The sequence below is a fragment of the Anabrus simplex genome, chromosome 7, assembly GCF_040414725.1.
Source record: "Anabrus simplex isolate iqAnaSimp1 chromosome 7, ASM4041472v1, whole genome shotgun sequence".
Lineage (NCBI taxonomy): Eukaryota > Metazoa > Arthropoda > Insecta > Orthoptera > Tettigoniidae > Anabrus > Anabrus simplex.
Genome location: NC_090271.1, coordinates 125,497,479 through 125,517,950, shown reverse-complemented (window position 1 = coordinate 125,517,950; position 20,472 = coordinate 125,497,479).

The window sequence follows — 20,472 nt, the reverse complement described above, 5'->3', positions numbered from 1 at the left end:
CGGTACGCGAAGTCGGGGGATGGGTAAGTCGCTACAATCTTGGCAATAAATAGTTTTATTCTCGGTGAGTGAAATGGTAGTTTAGGGGAAGGCCTAAAATTTAATTCTCAAGTATTTACGTTATTAGTGATCGTACATTAATGAAAATCGGTATGCAAAGTCTATGAATAAGTCGCTATAATGAAGGAAATAAATAATTGTATTCACGCTAAGTGAAATGGTAGTTTACGGGAAGGCCTAAAATTGAATTCTCAAATATTTATGTTATTATGGTAGTAATTTAATGAAAGTCGGTAGGAAAATACGGAGAAAAAGTCGCTACAATCTAGGCTACCCATAATTGTACTCAAGCCGAGAAAAATGGTGGTTTAGGGGAAGGCCTGAAATGTGATTCCCAATATTTATGTTATTAGTGGTCCTATCTTAATGGGTATGCAAAGTCGGGGAATAATTCGCTATAATCTAGGCCATAAATCATTTTATTCACGGCGAGTAAATGCTACGGTACTTTAGGGGAATTCTTAAAATTTAACCCTCAAATATTTATGTTAATAGTGGTCGTATAGATAAATATTACATAAATTTCGGTTCATTTATGTCCTATACATTGTTACCGTACCGACTATATCACAGAGATATTCATTAATTTCTATTTTTTTACTACGTCCATATCGGCGCCAAGTCACGAGAAAATGGGTAAACCGATTTTAATGAAAATCGATATGTAAAGTCGGATAATAAGAAACTACAGTCTACGCTATAAATAATTTTATAAGACGCCCTAATATCACAGAGTCTAAACAGACCTAAATGTGTAGGCTTACAATATAGAAAGCTCATAAAATTGATCAACAATAATATTACATTGACCATTGTTTGTTGTGATGTGCTTTGTGTCTCTTGTTACCACCCATATGCGATGGATAGGATTTCTGCTGCATACCGAGTACTTTTTTAAAAATTTGCTTTACGTCTCACCGACCCAGATAGGCCTTATGGCGACGATGGGATAGGAAACGACTAGGAGTGTGAACGAAGCGGGCTTGGCCTTAACTGAGGTACAGCTCCAGCATTTGCCTGATATGAAAATCTTCAGGATTGCCGGCAGTGGGGTCCGAATCCACTATTTCACGGATGCAAGCTCACAGCTGCGCGTCTCTAACCATATGGCCAACTCGCCCGGTCGTACCGAGTGTAACAGCCTGCCTGAATATTGGCGGAAAGAAGCTGCGGAGTTAGAAAACTTTCTTCTTTAGCATGTCATTCCTCTGGTTCATAAATTTTCTGATATTACTGGTACGTAACACACTGGTTTATAATAGCATTCGAGCTCTTCAATCCCAACTCTGAGGCACTGATTGGAATGAGAATAATGGCAGAGGAGCGTTCAGGGCTGTCAGCGGTCTGGTCATTCCAGCTCAGGAACGTTGTACTGTTAGACCAGCTTCGTAGTACTGTACATTAAAAGTGAGAAAATGTGTGGTTTTTCATTTGATCTAGTATTTTATATGATAACATTGCTTTTAATAGCTACAATCCTACTGAAATATTTGAAATGACGTATGTTGACTACAGTTAGGAAAACCACAAAGTCAGTCTTTCTGAGAATCCCGTACGAAGCACGGGTACATCAGCTAGTATATCATATGATACGTCATGCGTTTTATCTTTTACTGGCTCAGATATAGTGAAACTTCCGGAGACCTGTTTTATCCTGTTTGTAATTGCAGTGTCTTCTTCTATTGCAAGATACAGGAAGCTGCACGGTGTAAATGTAAAAACTCGGTATAGTCCCTAGGAAATAAGTCGCTACAATCTAGGCCATAAATAATTTTACTCTCGGTGAGTCAATTGGTAGTTTAGGGAGAAGGCCTAAGATTTAATTCTCAACTATTTCTGTTGCTAGTGATCGTATCTTAATGAAAATCGGTATGCAAAATCTATGAATAAGTCGCTATAATGTAGGAAATAAATAATTGTATTCGCGCTAAGAGAAATGGTAGTTTACGGTGTAACCTGACAAACCCCGGTCAGATATTATTATTATTATTATTGTCATTATTATTATTATTATTATTATTATTATTATTATTATTATTTATTCATGTGCATATTTCAATTATGTGTGTATTTAGCCGTCGCGGCTTAGTAACTCTTTTTGGAACTCTCGTTATTATGGATACTCTCTATATTTTATTTGGACTAGTGTGTTTCGATCACTCAGTTTATCTCCCGGTTGTGTACGTGACGAGTCTCCGAGCGGGGGTTTACGTGTTGACGGAGCTGAGGTGGAAAATTCCAGGAACTGGGCTATTTTAAGATGCTGTTGTGTTGGCTTGGGCTAGTGTGGTGCAAGCACGCGTCAGTAGTTGGAAGTTGCAGCTTGCAGTGTGCAGAGGTGATACTGGTGGTAATCTGAGAGGTGTTTTGTACGAGTTGTGTGAAGATGTCCCATGCCATGTTGGGAGTTCGAGATCTGCTGTTGAAGGAACCAGGGAGAAAGATGCTGGAGTGTAACAACATTCTATGGTTATGAATGTTAGCCATATATAATTCTACGGAGAGTCTACGTAAGGTAACGTGTTGGGCCTTTTCAAACTATACCAACGCCATCAGCAAAGTGGAGTCCATTCTTGAAAAATGAGTCATGACTGCGTGTGAATATTTTGCGTTGCGGAATAAACTGAGTACCAGTTATTGAGAGAGAGTTATTTCATAAATTAAGACATATATTATTTATATCAATATTCTCTTTATTTTGTTATATATGTTCAAAGGTGTATCACGACGAGCTCTGCTCGGATTTCTAGGTAAATACAGGTTTAATTGACTAAGTATATTGTATGAGATTAATATATATTCTGTTTAATTTCTATGGGTGGGGGAAATGACCAGATGGACTCCTTTTCCAATATTAATTTTTTAGGTATCAAGTGATTCAGATCTCCTTGTCACAAGGCAACGACCCTGAAGATGAGTTTCAACAGCCGGCAAAGTTTAAGAATTATTTATTTGTATATTTATGGCTCCCAAATTCCATTAGTCATTATTATTTATATTTATATTTAATAGAGAGATTTCAATGTCGCTAGCAACGTGGGGCAAGACTGATCTGAGTCACGATAGGGTATGCACACAGAAATGGTATAGTTGCTCTCAGATTTCATGATATGTACAGTTGTTGTGGAGATTTCTTGTTCGCTGTGGAGTGTATAATATGTCTTGTGGAAATTTTGCGTATGTGGGAAACGCAAGGTGATGAGTTGGACGAGAGAAAATATTAATCTGTTAAAATTAAGAAATAGGAGTGTGGAAAGGAAAGTGCATATTAATTGTAGTACAGGGGGAGCAAACTATACCGTTGACATGATTAATTCAGAGAGTGAAGCCACAATGGGCAATAATAATTTAAATGTTGTGTTAGATTCGATGGTAACCGGGGACAATGCTTCATCATCTCTATCAGAGCAGAGTAGCGATAATAGTGACCAGCAGCTAGACCAATTAGTTCATATTTTGAGTGAATTTACTAATAAACTTGGGCCGATGACCTTCGCTGTTAGGCCCCTTAAAACACCAAGCAACTAATAAACTTGAAAGTAAACTTAGAGAGCAGAATGATGAGTTAACACAGAAACTTGAAAGTAAACTTGAGGATAATAATCAGTAAATGGAAATTAATGTTGCTAAAATTGAAAAACAAGTTCAGGAAATTAGTGATAGGATGGATAATCAAGTAAAGAGGTTAAGTGAGAAAGTCGATTCAGGTATTATGGAGATGAGGAAGGAATTAAACTATCAATGTGTAGAAATTAATGGTAAATTGTCTGAGCATGATAGGCAAATTGAAGAAATTAGGGGTGTATCTGAATCAAATAAAAGTGAATTTAACCGAGTAATTTGTAACGTTGCTAATAATCTTGAAGCTAAACTTGTTGAAAATAATTCTAAATGTCAGGATAAAATTTTAGATAACTTTAACAGTATTCACAATGTGATAAGTAAACAAGGTGTAATTGAACATCAGGTCAGAGAGAACGCTAGTCATATTGATGTATGGAAGGCAGATGTATTACAGAGGGTTGACGAAAAGATTCAATCAGTCAGGTCCTCAGGTGATGTTCAGAGTTCTAGCATACAAAGGCATATTATTAAGGAAATTGAGCTGCCTAAGTTTAATGGTAAGCAGTTTAACCCTCTGGAATTTCTCAAGGTAGTGGAGAAACGTTTTACTAGGAGCTTGGAAGAAGGTGTGTTAGAGTGGGACTTGGTAGGTGATATGTTAGCAAGTGCGTTTACGGGTGAAGCTAGGAGTTGGTATGATGTTTATAGAGGTCATATTAAGGGTTTAAGGGGATTCAGGGAGTTGTTTATGGATAAGTTTTGGGATGAGGAGATTCAGGGTAGGGAAAGAGATAGGATTATGGCTGGGAAGTATAAGGGTAATGAGGGTATTTCTCGTACGGAGTATTTTCTTGTGCACGTGGCTATTAGTCAGAACTTAGAAGAGAGTTTGCCAGAGCAGGATATTGTTAGGAGGATGGCTAGACATTTTAATGAAGATATTCAGTTGGCCATGTGCATCCAGCAGGTTAAGACCATTAAGGGAATGGAAGGGTTGTTGCAATGTTTCGATTCTTTGGGTAGGCAGGTAGGACATAGGAGTGTGGGGGAAAATAATCACAGGAGAGGAGTAGCATTTGAAAGTAATCGTAGGAATGGGAATGACTATAGCAGAAGGGATCAGGGTAATGGGAATAGGCAGGAAGAAACCAGGATTAATTTCAGGAATCAAGATAGTAGGAATTTTAATTCTAGTAATCAGTCTAGGGATTTGAATGATAGGGGGAGAAGGGATGAGAGAGGTAATAATACTGGTAATCAGCAGAATCAGAATTTAAACTCCAACGGGATGTCCTAAATAGGTCCGTTAGGAGATCCCCACTTGATGTGCAAATCCATGTTATCAGGGAGGCTTTTGATATTGATGTTGGTAAGGATTTGTTGTGTGACCAGGATAGTGCTAAGGAAGGTGGTTCGTCTGAATTATTGATCAACCCAGCTATGGAGGCTACCATATGGGGTGTGAAGGAGAAATTGCTTGTAGACTCGGGGAGTCATAAGTCTTGTGTAAATTTTAAATTTTGTGAGGAAGCTCGTCGCAGAGGTGAGATTATTGAGGAGATTCCTGTGAGGAACACATTTATTATCACAGCAGCTGGTGCTAAGAGTAATCGTATTCGTAGTCAGGTTATTGTTCCTATTGAGGTTGGTGGTCAGACCATGTTGCAATGTTGTCTTGTTGTGCCTAATCTGGTATATTCCGTTATACTGGGGAATGACTGGCTATCTGAAACCAAGTGTGTGATTGACTATGATACTGCTGTTTTGAAATTTCTTGTTAGTGAAGAACGTAAACCGATTAAGCTTAATTATCAGGTGGATAGGAGTAGTTTTGTGCTTCATTGTAGTCATATTCAGGTTATTGAGGAAATTGTTGAGGATGAAGTCGATGTTAAAGTTAATAATGCAAGTATCAGAATTAATGACAGTATGGTATCGGAAAGTCAGGATTTGGTCAGTGAGGTGGAGAAAGCGGTGCGACAGACATGCCTGGAGGAGCAGCAGAAGAGGGAACTTTTGAATGTTTTGATGGAGAACAAGGAGGTGTTCTCTGGTGAATTAGGGTGTACTACTGTGTACGAACACTCATTTGATATTTTAGATAGGTCTAGTTTTAATAGTCCTAGATATCCGATTCCTCATGCTCATGCTCAGGCGGTACAGGAAGTGATACATAATATGCTTACAGGTAAGATTATTGAGCCTTCCTGTAGCAAGTACGTTAATCCTTTGGTTGTTATTGGCAAGAAGGATGGGTCTGTGAGACTGTGTTTAGATGCTAGGCTTATGAACCGTTGAATAGCTGAGGATCAGAAGAGGCCTGAGAATATTGAGAGTTTAGTTCAGAGATTTGAAGGTTGTCATTGGTTTACTGCGGTTGACTTGCGTAGTAGTTTCTGTCAGGTACCATTACGGGTGGAGGACCGGCCTTTTACTGCTTTTCTCTATAAGAACAGGTTGTTTCAATTCACCAGAATTCCTTTCGGCACCAAGACGTCGTCATCAGGGCTTATTAGAGCCCTATCTATTGCACTAGGGCCGGACACAGAGGAATTCACTACGTGTTACATTGACGACTTGGTCCTTGCATCTCGTACATTTTCTGAACACATGACACACTTACGGAGTGTTTTTACAAAATTAAGGGAAGCGGGCTTCACTTTGAAGCTATCTAAATCTAATTTCGCAATGCATCAAATTAGTTTTCTGGGGCACACCATCAATCGGAACGGGGTCACACCACAGGGGGAGAAACTGGACAGCATCTTCAATGCTAGCACCCCACGCAATGCGAAGCAGTTAAGGTCCTTTTTAGGTCTCTGCAATTATTTCAGGCACTTTGTAATCAGATACTCTTGTTTAATTGAACCTTTCCGCGAGTTATTAGTAAAGAATGCGAAATGGAGATGGAACCATGACCTCAATGAGGCATTTGAGCGCCTGAAAAGTGGATTCCGCCAAGCTGTCACGCTGAAATTTCCATGTACTGAGAAGCCTTATATTGTAATGACGGATGCGTCTAATTCAGGTATAGCTGGTGCTCTCTGTCAGCGTGATGAACAAGGTAATCTAGGCATTGTTTCCCTGGCAAGTCGAGGACTTAGCACAGCGGAACGGCGGTATACTACGAGCGAACAGGAACTTTTAGCGATTGTTTATTCTTTAGAGAAATTCCGCATTTACATTTTAGGCCATTCTTTTGAGATCCATACAGATCATAATGCTCTTGTCTTTATGAAAACGTGTAAGTTAACCTCCAACAGGATGTCACGCTGGATTCTGGCGATACAGGAGTATGACCCTAAAGTTGTTCATGTTAAGGGTACTGATAATGTGTTAGCTGACTATTTGAGTCGGAATATTTCTGTGACAGCTGATGAGGTCAGCACTGATTTTAGTGAGAATATCTTGGTATGTGCTGATAAGTATGACGAATGTAGAGAGGAGAGAAGGAAACTCTCGAAGATGAAATTGGAACAGGGACAGGATGAGGAGTTGTGTGATATTTTATTTGAGTTGGAGGCTGCTGAGCCTGACACTATTGTGGAAAAAGGGAATATGAGGTATAAACTTCTGAGTGGTTTAGTAGCTCGCATATGTCATAAGGATGTATGGAGGGTTGTATAGCCTCAAGCCTTGCGGAAAGACATGATTTGGTATTTCCATAAGGAATTATGTCACTTTGGTGCGGAGAAGGTATTATGTGCAATTCAGTATCACTTTGTGTGGCGCAATATGGGTAGACAAGTCCGTCAGACTTTGGCTACTTGCGATGTGTGTCAGAAGTGTAAACACCCAAATAGGTATATGCACGGGCCGAGGCAGGCTGTGATAACCGAGGATATAGGTGAGTTACTGTGTGTGGACATCTATGGACCGTTGGTTAAGTCTAGGTATGGCTACCGATATATATTTGTAATACTTGACTCGTTCTCTAAATTTGTTAAATTATACCCACTTCGGAAGGCTTCTGCTAGAGGATGTGCCAATGCAGTGAGTAAGTATTGCGAGGAATTCGGTAACTCTAGGAGGATCCTATCCGATCACGGCTCACAGTTCATTTCGAACATCTGGAAGAAGACTCTACAGGACAGAGGTATTCAGGTAACATATTCGTCTATAAGGTTTCCTTGTGGAAACATGTCTGAGAGAGTCATGAGGGAACTTGGACGGATGTTTAGGACCTATGTAAGTCATAATCATAGCTCTTGGTATGAACATTTAAGTAGGATGGAAAATTGGCTCAATGTCACAAGACATGAGAGTACTGGTCTTACACCCATTGAGGTGCACTTTGGGAGAAAGCCTGATTTTGAGTTGGCCAAGATATTGAGGTTGGAGAGCGTGGAGGAGGTTCCTCAGGATCTATTTATACAGCTTGCTAGGGAGAAGCTGGTTAAGTCTGGTCAGAAACGTGCTAGGATAGTTCAGAATAGGTGCTCTGATAGTTTAGAGGTAGGAGATGAAGTATTGTTGCGAGTGCCTCACCCATCTAACGCTGAGGATAAGACCATGTCTAAGTTTTTTCAATTGTTTAAGGGTCCTTTTATTGTTGCGAGAAGGATAGGGAGGTGTGCATATTCCTTAATTGATGCTAATAGGAAATGTATTGGAACTTATAATGTGTTCAATTTGAGGAGATACCATCGGGATCCCTAATGTTGTATATTGTATATTTGATAGGTAGTTTGAGGAGCTGTCCTTGGGCCATCAGCCACCTGATTTGTGTTGTTTTGCCAACATTTGCATCTGTTGGAAAACAAAGGGGGAGTATTGTAACCTGACAAACCCCGGTCAGATATTATTATTATTATTATTGTCATTATTATTATTATTATTATTGTCATTATTATTATTATTATTATTATTATTATTATTATTATTATTATTATTATTATTTATTCATGTGCATATTTCAATTATGTGTGTATTTAGCCGTCGCGGCTTAGTAACTCTTTTTGGAACTCTCGTTATTATGGATACTCTCTATATTTTATTTGGACTAGTGTGTTTCGATCACTCAGTTTATCTCCCGGTTGTGTACGTGACGAGTCTCCGAGCGGGGGTTTACGTGTTGACGGAGCTGAGGTGGAAAATTCCAGGAACTGGGCTATTTTAAGATGCTGTTGTGTTGGCTTGGGCTAGTGTGGTGACTCGACGTTAGCCCCTGACGGGACGTACTACGGCTCCACTCTGAAGCTTTACCGAAGCCTTACGGAGCAAGCCGAAGCTCTCCGAATGGCGTACGCCGCCATCATGAATCGAGTAGTTCAAATCACTAACTGATCTCTGAACTGAACTATTCTGAAGACCATTGCTGTATGTTTATTTTCACCTACTGCAGCTTCACATGGTCAGCGCTATTTCTATTATTTTATGCTCAGAGTATTAGCATATGTGTATATAAATGTGACTCGTGTGTTGAGAATGTCTTGTGAGAAGATATTGGACAGTGCTTTCCGTCTCTGGAGCTCAATTATTTTTATTGTTTGTTATATCTCCGAGTGGTACCGGTACATGTGATCGACCACCCGTTGCTTGTGAGAAGATACTGGATAGTGCTTTCGGTCTCTGGAGTTCAATGATTTTTACTGTTTGTTGTTATATCTCCGAGTGGTACATGTGATCTACAACCCGTTTAAAGCAAGCACAGTCTTTTAAAATGTACAGGCTTTATATAAATAAATGTATTTTAAAAAAATTTGTGTATTTTTTAATATTATATTTGACGTCTATATTGTATATTTCAGTTCAATATTGCATCGAGTATTATAACCTCAAATTATATATTGGAATGAATGCCCTATTTTACCTTAGATACCGATATACAGTTTCATTAATCAATAAGAATTGCACTAATAATCAGTGATCTGCATTACGTGCTGTTGCCCAGGTGGCAGATTATACTTTCACTTTTAAGTCTCAACTAATACAGTATAGACCTACGGGATTGATAAAATTAGCCAAAAGATAATTAATTATAGTACAAGGTACTGAAACTAAGGCTGTACTTTTATTCCAGTATTGCTGATCTTGATGGGTATATCCATTAGTGGTTGGTGAATTTGCTTGAATCTATATCAGAAAGTCAGAAGAAAGTGACAATGAGAAGGTTGAATATAATCCCATCAAACTCAGTACCTCTAGGTTATAGAAGAGGTTATGTAATTCCGTAGGCAGAACTGACAGTGAGCTGATATTGAAGGGTATTCTTTTTTTTCTGCCAAGCATGAGATAATAAGATTCAAGCAAATTCGCTAACCACTACCGTAATGGATATAGGCTATCCTTCAAGATCAGCAATACCGAAATACAAGTACAGCCTCAGTTCCACTACCTTGTATTATAATTAATCTCTTGGCTACTGTTATCAATACCATATACTGTATTAATTGAGACTTATAACAGTATTTCTAGTTAAAGTATAATCTGCCACCTGGGCGACAGCACTAAAGATAATCTCTCATCCTAAAGGGTCAGTGGTACACTCCTGTTTCTATTGTAAAAAAAGGTCAAATCACATGAAATTTTCGAGCATGATGTACTATGGTATGATTTTTTTTATCACACTCCATGAACTGTGTGACTGATATATGATAATTACCTTCCTGAAAGCTGCAGGTAACAGCTAAATCTGTTCTCAAGATTGTTGGTTTGTAGCTTCCCTGCTGGTACATGGTAGTACTGCTGAAAGTGTCAGTCATTAGTGTGCCAGGGCTCAACTTAAGAGTTCTGCAACTGTTAAGCCATGATCAGAAATTGAAAGAAAAGTGAGGTGTCATTTGCATAACTGAAATTTACTTCCAGAGGATTCCTGTGCAAAGTAAATTTTATAAATGTCTTACATCCATACATCATCATCTTCAAGTTCCAGTTTCCCAGGTGTGGAGTACAAGCGCTTGCTACTTCATCCTGTTACAGTTTAGTTTTTGTTCCTCTATATCTTCCCACTTGGCATTCCTCTTGCTGACCTCAGATTTCACTGTCTCTATCCATCAATTCCTTGGCCTCTCCCTTTCACTTCTCTGTCAAAATAATTCCTTGCTGTTCCCGTTCTGTCCATCGTCATAACATGTCCAAACCATTGTAGCCTGCCTCTTCCTAAAAGCTTGGTAACAAGCATTTTGATGCCAGCCTCCTTTCTATTTGCTTCATTTCTAATCTTGTCCTTCCTGGTCTTTTGGTTCATTGTTCTGGTGAATTTCATTTCTGTTGACTGGATTTTATTATTTGCCTTGTTATGCAGGGTACATGTTTCAAGTCCATATGTGAGAAATGGAATGAAGTAGGTATGAAACATGGTCAGTTTTGCTTTCTGGGGTATTTTATCATCCCAGAGTAGGTTTCTCACTTGAAAATAAAATTGAGAAGATTTCTGAGTCCTGTTAAGTATTTCTTAATTTAATGGGTTATCTTTTGAAGTGATTCTTCCAAGGTAGCCTATTTGAAGTTAGAACCAGATTGCAATAGACTTCCCTCCAGGAAATTGTTTGAATCTGTGCCTTTACTGTTGATAGTCATTTAAAGAGCTTTTGTTTTATTGATTTTTAGTCCATATTCTTTAAATTGCTATTCCAGGGATTTAGGTTCTCCTGTACGTCTGCTTCATTTTCTCCCCAGATCAGAACATCATCTGCAAATATTAGAGTGTTAGGCTCTTTGCAATGTTCTTTGTTGGATTTTATGATCCAATCCATGTCAATGATGAACAGGAGTGGTGACAAGGCACTTCCCTGCTGGACTTCTCTTTTGGTTTCAAACCAATCTGATCTTCCATCCAATATTTGGACACAGCTTAAGCACTTTTGATAGAGCATCTTTACTTTATCAATCAGGATGTCTGGCAGACCTATACCTTCTAGGTATTCCCAGATTATCTCTCTAGGAACACTGTCGTAGGCCTTCTCGATGTCCATAAAAACTATCACTAAGTTCTTAACATAGCCTATTCCCAGTGCTTCTCCGTTATCATTCTGATGGCAAATATCAGGTTTGTCAGTGCTTCAGTTGTTCCTGAACCTGCGTTGCTCCTCCTCCAATAACGGTTCAACTATATTCCTAATTCATTTTCAAATGATCTCCAAAAGTTTGATTTAGAAAGTTGAGTGATGCCCCTATAATTTCTGCATTTCTTCCCGTCTTCCTTTTTATACAGGGCAGTAGCGGCGATTGTGGGGGAAGGGGGCAGTTGCCCCCTCACTTTGTGGATAAAAGATTACATTTTTATTCCATTTTAGCCAGCTGAAACTAGGAATTATAGAAATTATTTTTAAACAAAGCAATTTGTACAAGCCCTGTTGTCTTATCGGCTAATTTTTTCCTCATCTTATTTAATTATTAACAAAATGTTTAGAGGAAATACGCACAGAATGTCGTTCGTCCCGGATAACCGATTTGTATACCGCCACAGCAAGTAGTGGACACTGCATGTGCTATGAGGAAGGGTAGCAAGGGTATATTTTTTGCCAAGGTCATGGGCACTGAGGTATGGTTCACCCGCTTACCGCGTGCATTCTTCAGTCTGGCAGTCTCTTTAGTAGCTGTTAGTTTCTTAGTGTGTAGTCAAATACTAAATGATTTTAATTGTATAATCACACCGTACTTTATTTAATTGTACTCAATGCATAATATTGTTCCTTTGGTGAAAGTTTTATTGTATGATATAGTATTGAATCGACCACCTCTGTGGTGTAGTGGTTAGTGTGATTAGCTGCCACGGTTCACGCAGACAGTTCTCATCCTAATTCCTCCAATGGCTAATCTACCCAAGTCATCTCCTCATTTACGAGCCTAACCAAAATTATGTTGTGTGCAATAGAACTCCTGATTAACAGTCCTTCCCATTTTAACACCTGTTAAGAACATTTTCTAATCTATCTCTTCCTCATTATCTCCACTTACCTCTGCCAGTTCTACTTTCTTTCTTGCATAAGCCTCATTGATATTGATGGATCCGCATTGAATTCCATTTTATTTGCCAAGTAGTTTCCAAGGTAAATACCCAGAAAACAAAAGCAATGAATATCAACGTGAAGAGTTTACATATCTTGGCAGTATGGTTACTCAGGATGGAGGAGCAGCTGCTGATGTCAAAATGAGAATCCACAAAGCAAATGTGGCATTCATACAACTCTATCCGATATGGAGGGGCAGAGAAATCTCAATGAAAACCAAACTTCGCATTTTTCGAACAAATGTAAAAACAGTACTGTTACATGGTTGTGAAACCGGGAAAGTTACCTCAGAGATCACTCATTAACTACATGTATTTATAAATAGATGCTAAAGGAGAATTAAGGCATTTTTGGCCAAAAGTATTTTCAAAGGAAGATCTCTGGAAACAAACAGAAGAGCCCATTGGCATACAAATAAAGCGGAGGAAATTGAAATGGATCGGTCACACACTGCAGAAGCAGCAGGATGCAGTGGAGAGAAAGGCTCTGTTTTGGAACCCCAAGGATAACGGAAGAGAGGTAGACCCAGAAAGTCATGGAGACACAGTGTGATGGAGGAGGCAAAACAAGAAGGGAAGACCTTTGGAGAACTGAAAACCCTAGCTCAAAATAGGATACTTTGGCGCTTCATTGTCAAAGCCCTATGCTCTCCAAAAGAGTAAAAGGATATAACTAAGTACGTAAGTTTAAAAGGGGTCCCTCCCCTGTCAAATAGAAGTGGGACTGAGTTACTCCCATAGGTTCAAGGCTTGTTTAAAATATTCTGAGCTTGGTACATTCTGTGAAGCAGGATGCTGCCTTACTTACACATAATCACAGTGAGAATCTCTCCTATAGGATAGAGACCACCGGTTGATTGTATAGTTCTAGCTGCCAGAACAACAGGAGGGTCCTAGCTTGGAACATGTCGAAAATGTCCACCCCAATTCCATAGCAATGAGTATCCCAACTCTGAAGACGATTAACTTTGTCACTCAGCCGTTGCCCATGGTTCACACACTAGGATATGTCTACAGTAACTCACCATAAACCACACATTTGGACTTAACAGTTGAGGGTTATTCAAACATTTGTGTAATGTAATACTGTTATGTAACAAAATGTGTGACATTATGTTAGCTGGCGACATTACCTTGAGAGCTGCACAAACCATGGATCTTAATGTCATGGTCCATTCTCCATCAATACTTCAGATCACAGTCTGCATGGTTGCTAGACAACATAGCATCACACATTTTATTGAAAAGTATTTATGCCCATTTGATTTTTCCCAGAGGGAAATGCAATAACTTTTTTAAATATTCATTATTTTCCATTACCGAGACATAGTTTGCAGAAAATGTGCAATTCTTTACTCCTTTCTACACTCTTGTTTGATCACAGGAAATGTAGTTTCATAGAAGTTATTAACTGCACAAGAGTTGTTGTTCAAGAGTACCTATGTGGAAAAACTATTCTGAAGTTAATTTTGGGAGCCATTCTCAGCAAACAACCACTTTCTTTGGGTACACGCTTCTGATATCTGAGAACTTGGCAGCTGTTAATTTGTCATGGTAATAAAATGATGGAAACATTAAAGCTTTTTGCAGAGTCTGTTTGATTAAGCTCAGCTGATTATGATAATTTTTAAAATATACACACTGTCAAAAATGAAAGTTTTGAAATTGTTTGAGAGATGACACTCATAACTTGCAGATATTGACAAGTCCTTAAACATTACATGGTTCACTCTGTTATTGTCTGCTATTATCACACAAATTTTAAGCCCTCATGTTACAACAGGCTTCACTTGCGTAGGATGTTAGGTCCTTACCTGTGATATTTACAGGAGTAAGGGATAAAGTTTGCTTCTGTCTGTTAGGTCATCAGCCCAGAGGCTGGTTGGATCCTCAATTAGGACCACCAAAGGTTATGCAGTTATATGGAAATTGCAAAAAATAATGGCAGAGTCCAAATGAGGCATACTAGGCAAGATGAGGAGTGAGATAGTTTGCCATTGCTTTCCTCACTGGACCAGAAGGTGCTACTGTAGCACGACTGATCCTATGAGCAACACCTTTCATAATACTCAAACACTAGTTGTGCTCCAAATGTCATTACTCAGCACAACCCATACCCCAGCAGCTTCCATATTGTCACAGCCATGGATGAGATTGGGACTTCAGTAGAAGCTGCACTTTGCTCTAGCCAGTGCCAAGAGACAGATACAAAAAAAAGTGAAATAAATAAAGAGGCACTAAAGATGCCACAACAGTTTTTGCTGCTGCTGATAATTTAAGCAAACCCATTGAGCACACCTCCAGTGTAGACTGTACTCTCCTGTACATACACAAACTTCCCATTAATTAAGCCACATATTTTTCATTGAATGTGGTACCATTAATGGTGGACTTTAAATAAGGTAAGTTTTCGCTGGGATTGCCAACAGCCATATTCAGTGGGAAGTATAAGTGCTGAAATTTTCTGAAAATTATTTTGCTTTTGAACTTTGATAACTATTGACTCAAAAATTATAAAAAATGCATACAGCATCATGAGAACTGAATAATTTCTACCATTTTCTAACAGACAGAACTAAGTCTCGCTCTTCAAAAATATTTTGTGAGTGTTACCACAAACATACCAGTACAGTTTGTGGATCCGTAACATCAACTGGAAAACTACAAATTAATTGATACTTTCCTTTTTAAAAATGTAACATACAAGGGTGAATTGAGTTTTATGCCTAGTGCAGCTTTGTTTGATTTTTTTTTTTTTTTTTTTACAAGTTCCTTTTCGCTGCACCGACATAGATAGGTCTTACAGCGATGATGGGACGGGAGAGGATTAGGAATGGGAAGGAAGCGGCTGTGGCCTTAATTAAGGTACAGCCCCAGTGTTTGCCTGGTATGAAAATGGAAAACCATCTTCAGGGCTGCCGACAGTGGGGTTCGAACTCAATATCTCCTGAATACCGGCCGCACTTAAGCGACAGCAAGTATCAAGCTTGGTGTTTAGATTACTCTGAGACTTTCCAAAAAAGAAAGAATGTTTATTCAAGTTTCTGTATGATGAGCTGAAGAATCTTGGCTACTATATCATTTGTAGGTTTGCAAAACTGATGTATTATGAAGGCTGAAAACAGCATGGATTAAGGAGGAGATATTTCAGTTATGCACTTTGTGAAAGACTTGCCAGAAAAAGAAGCCCTTTTTTCTTCTGAAAAGTGTACAGGAACACTATATCACCAGTTGCAAACATACCTGTTTTTACAACCTAAGGAGAAAAATTCGCATCACTGCTGTGTAGATATGGTGAAGGTTGCAAAGGTTCTTCCCATTGATATATCGACTTATATTCTTCAAAATAATAATATTTCCATTTCCATTTATTTAGGAACAATGTCCTGTATTTACAATCTGCCACTATGGACAAGGTAAAACATATCAAATTTCTGTACAGAACTATTAATTGAAGAAAACTCTAAATTATAAAGGTACAGTATAATTAGTGTGGCATTCCAGAGCTGTAGCTGTAGAGGTGGTGTCTCAGGATTTTGATGGAGCCTCTGAGGACGAGGGTCGCAATTTCAGGGATGAGCTTCATTGGAAGTTCGAAGCGCTTCCATATGGCGACGAAATGACGAGGTACGGTACCGCGAACGCGACCATTACTGTATTTCTATTTCCTGAAGGTGGTATTTAGATTTGTAGTAAGGGATAGTGGATTTGTATTTGTTAATCTTTTCAAGATTAACCTCCTCTGGCTGACCACTATGATGCTCGAATCTGACAGTTGGATCTAATATGAATCCTTGAGAGCTGCTGTCTTTAAAGGCTATGATGTCAATTCTCCGCGAACTACTGTTTATGGCCAGTCCGTGTATCTCCTCATGTACATTGAATCCCTTCTTTCTGAGTTCTTCGGCAATGAGGGATCTGATCTGGTGGTGCCGCATGTTTATTAGGAGCTCCCTGCGTGTGCAGAATCCCAGGACATAACCAAGAGTTTCTTTCTCTCTGTGGCAATGCCAACAGAGGTTGTTGTCCAGGAACCTGCCTGGCACCGAACGCACCGCACAAACATTAGCAGTCATCTTTATAGCCTCTCTCCACTCGTTACAATACAGTCCGGTATGATCTCGCACCCAAGAGTTTGCTGGTGTGTACTCTTTGTACAGTTGTACTCAGAGTCCTTTTTGCGGCAGTGAACACCAGGAGGTGAATTCCCGTTCTCGTAGCTCTTGCCGGATCTTCTTAGTACAAGCCGTTCTTGGCGCTTATTTTCTGGATATCAGCGTTTGTTAGTTTTAGGCGTTCTACGCATTCCTGACTCTCCGCATGAGAATCCCTTGAAGCGACGCGGAGTGGGTGTTTAGTCTTAAGCAAGATGTTACAGGCATTAATACATTAAAGGTAAACTTCCCACAAGGTTTTAAAAAGAGCGAGTCCTTTGTATTTCTTTTCGGTGTACAGCATGCCATCTGGAGTATCCGTCGGTAACTGCAATATCTCCTTTGTTGCACTTTTAATCATTTTATTGCTATCGGATAAGAATTTCTGTGCGATTTTCTTGAAACTGCATGTCAGGAAAGGGTACATCAGGGTGGGACAGCTTGAGGAATTCAGTACTATGAGTTTTTGGTCTTCCTTAAGCAGTGGCGACGATGTTAGAATTTGGAGCTTATTGTGAAGGTTTTTCATTACAGCAGTCTCGTCGAACACTGGAGTATCCCTGAAGGTAATTCCAAGATAACGAATTTGTTCGCGCCGTCTCCAATTAAGTCAATCTTACAGTCTTCCTCCATGGATAGTATTATCCTTCAAGATGAATGGAAGATATTTAAGTTTGAGAAAGTTAAGGCAAATTAAAAATCTGTAAGTTAAAAGAACCAGAAACCTCATATCAATCTAAAACTTCCATGTGGGAAAAGGAAATATCCTGAAGTAAGAAATACAATTAAGATATGTTTCACTCTATCCTGAAGAAGTGCAGATGTAGAGAGCTTTCTCTCAGAAGAGCCAAGATTTGATCAATGACAAAGCATCGCCCATGTCACCAGGAATATTAAATACAAGAACAAATATTCAGGATGCTTTTAAAAATTACTGCAGTAAAACAAACCACAATTGATCTGGTCACAACGAAGCAACTGACAGTGACAAGATCTGCTCACTCTTGCTACACTGCTCATCCAGAAAGGACAGAATGAGCACCAAATGAACTTGATGGAGAGGAAGAAAAGTGCATCAAAATTGGAAAAGTAAATAAGAAATGCAACTTAAATATTGAAGAATTTGAAGATTTCAAGAAACTTAAGAAATAAAAGTGAAGAAATGGCAACTAGTGACAAGCTTTTTGAAGAAGTAAACTTGAAGTTAAAGAAAGCTGTGTAATAAATGGTCTTGGCAATATAAAGGTTGCTCAGGGAATGAATTTCATGGAATGATAACTTTAAAACAAGAGAAAGCTTGTATATAAAGAAGTAGAATGCATGCAGAAGAACTTAGATGGATGTCTTATCTTATAACAAACATTTTCCAGAAAAAATAGCAATTTAATGGTTCATAGTAAACCTTTTTAGTTATTGATCTAATATTCAGATTATAGTACTTTTTTATTGTATTATGGTAGTATTCTGATAAAAATTAGAAATTAAGGGCAAATGACAGACTGCTGTAAGAGGTGATGTAAAGATTGTTTTGTGAAGAAGATATGCAATGTGTTTCTTTTTGTTTTATTTTAGAAAAAATTAGTATATCAATACTGAGGGGCAGCCTTGAGTTTTGTACAGATTATTCACTCACTTCCAGACACAGGTCCGACAGTGAGCTGCTGATAAGTTTTTCCTTCCTCTGCCAAGTATGACTGCTGTTGTTTATTAAGTGACTTAAAGTGTTCTGTCTCCTGAATTTCCTCCATCATGACTTTGATACTGTTCCTTGTATGATTCTTTCAACAAATGTAAACATCACTTATACTTTTCTTAACTAGAATACCTATTCTAAAATACTTAGGTATTCATAATAGGATATATTGCAGTTGATTTCGATGAGAAAGACTTTGGTAGGGGAAGATGGTACAGTACTGTACTCCTGCACCCTGAAGATAATCTCTTGCTCTTAACAGACAGTGGTACAGCCCACAAGTCTATTGTAAAAGGTCCAATCACATTAAATTTTCAAATGTAATATTAAGTAGATCTCACAAAAAAGCTTTACCTCTTTTCCAACTTGCAATCTTCTGCCCTATGAAAGGTCAACTATAGAGCAAGTAAGTTAAAAATAATTATACCCACCAAGTTATGCACCACCTCCATCATAACGTCTAGTGATCCTTCAGAACAATACTTCTGAGGATTTCAATTCAGGAAGAAATAAATAGTAGTTTGTATATGCCTAAATGCGTTTATTCATGATTAAATAAAGGACCTCAAATCTGTATCACATGTTCCTTTTTTCCTTCTTTTCTTTTTGTGTGTGTGTAGTCCATATAGGATTAATTATCAATGTTACAAACAAGAATTTTACAGTGATGCTCATAACTTCCTACATTTTGCATTAAAATCCTGAAAACAGTGATTGCTTAATTCTGTGTATTATTTACCTACATACTGACTATATATTTCAAAACATTCTAAACCCTTTTCTTTACAACAGGCCACAAACACATATCTCATCTAACACTGATATCACAACATTTGGGGCTGATGACCTAGATGTTAGGGCCCTTTAAACAAGCATCATCATCATATCACAACAATCCAAACTACTCATTCCTAACTGAAATAACAACTACTTTTGATCTGAAACACTCAAAGCACAATGTTCATAGCCACTTTAAATCAAATGTTTCATGATGCCATACACTCACTGACATAGCTACTAGGTGTGCAAGACCACCCCTATTTAATTCACAAAAATCTAAATATTGTTGCATTATTGTTCACAGAATTTTATAAACATTTCCTTGTTTTTCCTTCCCATTTACTTTGGTCTGAATATTCTTTCTCCATGCTCTGTCAACATGCCATGAGCAAAATAATCTCATGGTTGCAGGTCCCATGCCTGCATTCCAAGCATTGTAGAAGGCTTCTGCCAAATCGGACATGAAGACCTTTGGGGATACACAACCAACCTCATTCTTAATGTAGGTGAAAAATAGAGACAATATTTTCTGGTCACTTCTATTGGAAATCAAAAATGCACAAGGAAAGTCTCTCTCAAGTCATCCAGAACTAAAAGCGTTATTAACTCAAACCTGTAGCTATTGAGCCCATGTGTTCCATCAGTGCATATACAGTCACTACCATATTTCTTTAATATTTCACTCTGAGCACTGTTCATAATAATTAAAATAAAGTCATCACTTCTGAGGTTTGGATGCTTTTCACTGGTGGTCCCCTGATGTTTATAGAATAATACACAAGGGCCTGTCACCTGAATTAACTTCATTGACCCAGGCCTCAACACTTGTACCATCCTCCTGATGTCTGACAGATTTAGAGCTCAAGTTAAAACTACGCTCAATATTATACAAATCCTGTTTTGTGATTAAATGAATTCTTTCAAGCTTTGAGTCTGTCACAGATTCGCGAATTTTGTCCAGAATAGCTTGAAAGGGAATCTGGTTGGCAATATCTGTTGCTAATGTTTTCTTCTCTACATCTGTGAGGGCAAGATGGCTTAGATCATTTTGATGACCTCTGTGAGTGGGAACATATTTTACTTCACACATTCCATTTTCGTGTTCAATTAGTCGAATACTTGCTGGACAGATCTCATCAACTTTGTTGCTTCCCTGAAGCTTCAAGTGCCTGATGCCTTTACTTTCAGACACAAAAAAGCCTGATCGATGACACACATAGTAATGTCTCTTCGTGTTATCTGTTGCAGTGTAAGAACCCCTTTTCTTT